Consider the following 7,587-nt stretch of genomic DNA (forward strand, 5'->3'; position numbering starts at 1 on the left):
GGCAAAGTGGCTGCCCGTGCTGCAGGGATGACGTCCGCCCTGCTGGTGGTCGGTGGTGGCTTGGTTACTCTGAAGTGGAAACCTTCGGAAGATGCCTTCGGGTCCCGCGTACGTCTTGGCCCCCTTTTCACCAAAGGGGGAGCTGCACTCCTGTCCATTTGTGGTTCTCCTGTCCTCCTGCTGCGTCACCCTTGACTCCTGAGGCTGGGCTTTGCCTCGGAATGTCCGCCGCTCCTGAGGGGTCCTAAGGAGCCCCCCTACGGGGCTTAATGTCGATCCTCCTCGTGAGGCGTCGCCCCTCACGAGGGCCTTGTTGTGCCTGCTGATGCTTGGTCGATGGGTGGGCCAGCCCTGGGCCGCAGACACGCGAGTCTGGGTATCCCCGTTCCCAGAATGCCGACAGTAGCCCCCGGGCGCAAGGCGCGCCCGGGCTGGCTTCTCGGCGAAGCCTTGGAGGCTGCCTGAAGCATCACCGGCCCTAAATGTCTGCGGGTAAGGATCCACACGCACCGCGCAACCCAGTGGCGACACTCTAGTTCCCGAGGCATCTGGAGGCGCGCCTGGTCAGATTGATCCGACGGGCGCTAGCCATCATTGCTCCTTGGGGGTGATGGTCGTACTCACGCCACGCGAGCGCGTCCCCTCACGAACTATGCGAACACGAAGGGACGCCAACCTGCTCGCGGTTGCCTATTTAACTCGGCGAGGGTGATAAGGCTTGCGTCGCCTCAGTCTTCCTCGCCTCCCACCTTGAGCTCTGCACTCTCTCAACATGGCGCCGATGAGGAGATTCTCTGCTGTCGATAAGGGGAAGGCCCCTAGCGAAGTTCCTACCGCCCACCTACCAAGAGGGGGTGAGGCCGCCCTCGAAACTATGCGGCGGCGACGGCAGCGACCTCCAACGAACGCGGTCATGGTTCCGCCCGCCCGGGGATCTCCATTGGCGGTAATGGCGGAACGTCGATTGGTGGAGGTGCCCGTAGCGGTCGGAGTGGGAGGTCGGTGATGGCCACCCGGCCGCCTCACCCGCGACTCCACTCGCCCGATACGGTGATGGAGTTCATGACGTGGTGGAGAGGTTGGAAATTGCTTGGCTCGAGTTTCCGAACTTCTTCATAAAGGCACTGCCGACCGGCGGGCCTCAGGGCCTCTCGTTGCAGGCCGACGACTGCTACGGCGGGGCATCCTTGGTTGAGGTCACTGCTATGGCAACAAAAGTCCTTCCCTAGCGCTTAGGAATTCTTCTTGTTACTTCTCTGGTTTGCGTCGGTTTTTCCCTTGAAGAGGAAAGGGTGATGTAGCACAGGAGCAGTAAGTATTTCCCTCAGTTTGAGAACCAAGATATCGATCCAGAAGGAGGGCCTCGTCAAGTCCAAAGTACCTGCGCAAACACAAACAAGCTTGCACCCAACGCTTCAAAGGGGTTGTCAATCCCTTCAAGATTGTTTGCAAAGTGAGATATGAAGGCGGAAAGAGCAACGAAGTAAAAAGTGTAAGGCTGAAAATATGGTGTGGAGTAGACCCTGGGGGTCACAGTGTTCACTAGAGGCTTCTCTCAAAATAGAAAGTATTACGATGGGTGAACAAATTACTGTCGAGCAATTGATCGAACCGCGCAAAGTCATGACGATATCTAAGGCAATGATCATGCATATAGGCATCACGTCCGAGACAAGTAGACCGATACTTTCTGCATCTACTACTATTACTCCACACATCGACCGCTTTCCAGCAATGATCTAGTGTATTGAGTTCATGACGAACAGAGTAACGCTTTAAGCAAGATGACATGATGTAGAGGGATAATCTCAAACCAATGATGAAAACCCCATCTATTTACCCTTGATGGCAACAACACTATGCGTGCCTCGCTACCCCTTCTGTCACTAGGTGAGGTCACCCCACGGTATGAACCCAAAACCAAGCACTTCTCCCATTGCAAGAATCATAGATCTAGTTGGCCAACTCGAAGAGAATTACAAGGATATGAAATAATGCATAAGAGAGATCAGAAGAAACTCAAATAAGATTCATAGATAATCTGATCATAAATCCACAATTCATCGGATCTCGACAAACACACCGCAAAAGAAGATTACATCGGATAGATCTCCCTGAAGATCATGGAGAACTTTGTATTGAAGATCCAAGAGAGAGAAGAAGCCATCTAGCTACTAGCTATGGACCCGTAGGTCTATGGTGAACTACTCACGCATCATCGGAGAGTTCATGGTGTTGATGAAGAAGCCCTCCGTGTCCGAACCCCCCCTCCGGCAGGGCACCAGGGCGTGCCCCAGATGGGATCTTGCGGAGATAGAAGATTGCGGCGGCGGAAAAGCGATTGCGATGATCTCCTGATTTTTTCTGGAATTTATGGGATTATATAGGCGAAAGACCTAGGTCAGGGGACCTTCAAGGGGCCCACAAGCCTGGATGGCGCGCCCCCTGGCCGCGGGGTGGGGGCTTGTGGGGCCCATGGAGCTCCTCTGGCTTGGCTCCCAAGTTCCCCGATCTTCTTCCGTTCCAAAAAAAAATTCTGGGATTTTCTTCCGTTTGGACTCCATTTCAAAATCTCCTGTGAAAGGGGTCAAAAACATGAAAAAACAGGAACTGGCACTGAGTTAATAAGTTAGTCCCAAACAATATATAAAAGGCATGCAAAACATCCAAAGTTTGACAAGATAATAGCATGAAACCATAAAAAATTATAGATACGTTGGAGACGTATCAAGCATCCCCAAGCTTAACTCCTGCTCGTCCTCGAGTAGGGAAGTGATAAAGAATGAATTTTTGATGTGGAATGCTACCTAGCATAGTTGTCCTTTGCAACTTCTTTCATGTGACATGAATATTCAGATCCGTAAGATTCAAAACAATAGTTTGCTATTGACATGAAAAGAGTAATACTTCAAGCAAACTAGTAAAGTAATCGTGAACTTTCAAAATAACAAGGCCAAAGAAAGTTATCCCTCCAAAATCATATAGTTTGGCTATGCTCCATCATCCTCACACAACTAATGTAAATCATGCACAACCCTGGAATTGGCCAAGTAATTGTTTTCGCACTCTTACTTTCTCAAACCTTTTATAACTATCACGCAATACATGAGCGCGAGCCATGGATATAACACTATAGGTGGAATAGAGTGTGGTGGTGGTTGTGAGACAAAAAGAGGAGATGGTCACATTGACTCGGCATATCAATAGGCTATGGAGATGCCCATTAATAGATATCAATGTGAATGGATAGGGATTGCCATACAAGAGATGCACTGCTATAAGTATGTGAAAGCTCAAAAGGAAAACTAGTGGGTGTGCATCCAACTTGCTTGCTCACGAAGACCTAGGGCAATTTTGAGGAAGCCCATCATTGGAATATACAAGCCAAGTTATAAAATGAAGATTCCCACTAGCATATGGTAGTGACAAAGCAAGAAGCTTTCAATCATGAAGAACATGGTGCTATCATGAAGTACAAGTGTGGAAAAAGATAGTAGTATTGTCCCGTCTCTCTTTTTCTCTCTTTTCTTTTTTTCATTTGGGCTCTTAGGCCTATTTTTTTGGGCTCTTTGGCGTCTTTTTTTGAATTTCCTCACATGGGACAATGCTCTAATAATGATGATCATCACACTTTTATTTACTCCCAGCTCAAAGATCACAATGATGATGACTCCATAGGAAATGCCTCTGGTAGTGTACCGGGATGTGCAACGATCTAGCATGGCGTATGACGTTGAAACATCTCGCTAGCTATCTTACGATCATGCAATGGCAATATGAGAGTGACGACACAAGTCATGAGATGGAATGGTGGGAGTTGCATGGCAATATATCTCGGAATGGCAATGAAAATGCCATAGTAGGTAGGTATGGTGGCTGTTTTGAGGAAGGAATTTGGTGGGTTTGTGAACCGGCAAGAATTGCGCGGCACTAGAGAGGCTAGCAATGGTGGAAGGTGAAAGTGCATCTATACCATGGGCTCACATTAGTCATGAAGAACTCACATACTTGTTGCAAAAGTTTTTTATTAGTAATCGAAACAAAGTGCTAAACGCATACTCCGAGGGGAAGGGTTGGTAGGTGTAAACCATCGCACGATACCAACCTCAACACAAAGGATGACAATCAATAGATCAATTATGCTCCGACTTCCTAACATAGCGGTTCACCATACGTGCATGCTATGGGAATCACTAACTTCAACACAAGTATTTCTAGATTCACAACACCCTACTAACATAACTCTCAATATTACCGAATCCACGTCTCAAAACTAATTGAGAGGAATCGAAACTTCTCTTTCTACTCAATGCACATGAAGATGGAGGTTTTTGCGTCCTCTTTGGGTACCTAGCACATTTGGGACTTCTTTCATAGCATAAGCCAACTACCAAGTCATGCACCGCCATGCTCTAAAGATATAAGTGAAGCACAAGAGCAAAAGTATCTAGCTCAAAAGATATAAGTGAAGCACTAGAGCAAAAGTATGTAGCTCAAAAGATATAAGTGAAGCACTAGAGCAAAAGTATCTAGCTCAAAAGATATAAGTGAAGCACTATGAGCATTCTAGCAAAATCACGATGAGTGCATGTCTCTCTCTCTCAAAAAGGTGTGCATCAAGAATGATTGTGACACAACAAAAACAAAAGGCTCCTATGATACAAGACACTCCAAGCAAAACACATATCATGTGGTGAATAAAAATATAGCTCCAAGTAATGTTACTGATGGATTGAAGATGAAAGAGGGGATGCCTTCCCGGGGCATCCCCAAGCTTAGGATTTTTGGTGTCCTTGAATTGGTCTTGGGATGCCTTGGGCTTCCCCAAGCTTGAGCTCTTTCCACTCCTTATCTTATTGTCCATGAGAACATCACCCAAAACTTGAAAACTTCACAACACAAAACTTAAACAGAAACTTGTGATAACATTAGTACAAGAAAACAAACTACCACTTCTTTTGGTACTGTAGAAAACTTGAATTACATCTATATTGATGATGGGCTACTGTATTCTCACTTTTCCATGGCTAGTACCCTCTGATACTAACCATAGTTTCATCAAAACAAGCAACCAACTCAACAAAAACAGAATCTGTCAAAAACATACCAGTCTGTAGCAATCTGTATACTTCGTATACTTCTAGTACCTCAAAAAATCTAAAAAATTATGATGGCCTGGGGAACAAGCATATCAATCATAAGCAAAAATAATCAACTCAAAAGATCTTTCCGAATAAAAACGAAAAATCATCTCGTGAGCAAAAAGTTTCTGTCTTTTTCCAGCAGGATCAAACAACCATTACCAAGACTAGTCATAAAGGTTTTGCTTGGTTCAAACACAAAAAAAAACACAAAAAACACAATCACAACAGAATTGTGAAAGTGTGGACGCAGAAAAACAGAAAGAAAAAGATAAATTCATTGGGTTGCTTCCCAACAAGCGCTATTGTTTAACGCCCTTAGCTAGGCATAGAAGCGATAGAATCACGTATCGTCGTCCTTGGTGCTCAAACCATAAGTGGCCCTCATCATGGGTTCATAAGGAAATATTATTTTATTTCTAAGAAAGTTTTCCATGCCCTTCCTTAAAGGAAATTGAAATCTAATATTCTCTTCCTTCATATCGATGATAGCACCGATAGTCCTTAGGAAAGGTCTACCAAGAATGATAGGGCATGTAGGATTGCAATCAATGTCAAGCACAATGAAATCCACGGGTACATAGTTCCTATTTGCAACAATAAGAACATCATTGATCCTTCGCATGGGTTTCTTGACAGTAGAATCAGCAAGATGCAAATTAAGAGAACACTCTTCAATCTCATTAAAACCCAGAACATCACATAAAGACTTTGGAATCGCAGAAACACTAGCACCCAAATCACACAAAGCATTGCACTCATAGTTTTTGATTTTGATTTTGATGGTAGGTTCCCACTCATCATGAAGCTTTCTAGGGATAGAGACTTCCAATTCAAGTTTCTCTTCAAGAGCTTTTATCATAGGTTCGACGATATGCTCTGTAAAGGCTTTATTTTGGCTATAAGCGTGTGGAGAGTTTAACATGGATTGCATCAAAGAAATGCATTCAATGAAGGAGAAACTATCATAATTGAATTCCTTGAAATCCACGGTAGTAATTTCATTACTACTCAAAGTTTTAACGTCTTCTACTCCACTTTTAATGCTTTTAGCATCAAGATAGATGGACTCCGAATCATTGGGGCACTTTTCAACCAAAGTGGATTCATATCCAGCCCCATAATCATTAGGTTTGACACAAGAAAACAAAGATTCAATGGGATTCACACCAAGCACTTTAAGATCTTCGTGATTCTCATCCCGAGTTTCAGGTTTAGCAGCCATTTTATTGACTAAAGTAGCTTGCTTATCAGAAATCTGGCCCACTAGCTTTTCAATACGAGCAAACTGAGAATTCAGCGCAAGGAATTCTTTAGCCATATAATCAACTTCTCTACTCATAAAAGCCAGAAAAGAATTTTGCTCCTTCAACTCTCTACGGAAGTAACTATTATATTCAAACTGTCTAGACATGAAGCCTTTAACACTAGTTTCAATCTCTTCTAACTTCACAAAGCGAGCATCAAAATCCCTTAGTGAGGCCATTCGGGCTTTAGCACGCAAGCAAGCACACAAGCAAACAAAAAGCAGGCGAGAAAAAGGGTGAACGAAAAGGGCGAACGAAAAGGCGAGCGAAAAAGGAAAATTGGTGAAGTGGGGGGCGCGAAAATGAGAGGCAACTGCCAAACAAAGTAAATGCAAGAGATGAGTTTGTGACACCTACTTGGATGAGTTCTTGACTTGATCTTCCTCCCCGGCAACGGCGCCAGAAATTCTTCTGCTACGGCAACAAAAGTCATTCCCTGGCGCTTAGGAATTCTTCTTGTTACTTCTCTGGTTTGCGTCGGGTTTTCCCTTGAAAAGGAAAGGGTGATGCAGCACAGGAGCAGTAAGTATTTCCCTCAGTTTGAGAACCAAGGTATCGATCCAGAAGGAGGGCCTCGTCAAGTCCAAAGTACCTGCGCAAACACAAACAAGCTTGCACCCAACGCTTCAAAGGGGTTGTCAATCCCTTCAAGATTGTTTGCAAAGTGAGATATGAAGGCGGAAAGAGCAACGAAGTAAAAAGTGTAAGGCTGAAAATATGGTGTGGAGTAGACCCTGGGGGCCATAGTGTTCACTAGAGGCTTCTCTCAAAATAGCAAGTATTACGGTGGGTGAACAAATTTCTGTCGAGCAATTGATAGAACCGCGCAAAGTCATGACGATATCTAAGGCAATGAGCATGCATATAGGCATCACGTCCGAGACAAGTCGACCGATACTTTCTGCATCTACTACTATTACTCCACACATCGATCGCTATCCAGCATGCATCTAGTGTATTGAGTTCATGACGAACAGAGTAACGCTTTAAGCAAGATGACATGATGTAGAGGGATAATCTCAAACCAATGATGAAAACCCCATCTTTTTACCCTTGATGGAAACAACACTATGCGTGCCTCGCTACCCCTTCTATCACTGGGTGAGGTCACCGCATGGTATGAACCCAAAACCAAGCAC

This window comes from Hordeum vulgare, chromosome 5H (assembly GCF_904849725.1).
Source record: "Hordeum vulgare subsp. vulgare chromosome 5H, MorexV3_pseudomolecules_assembly, whole genome shotgun sequence".
Taxonomy (NCBI): domain Eukaryota; kingdom Viridiplantae; phylum Streptophyta; class Magnoliopsida; order Poales; family Poaceae; genus Hordeum; species Hordeum vulgare.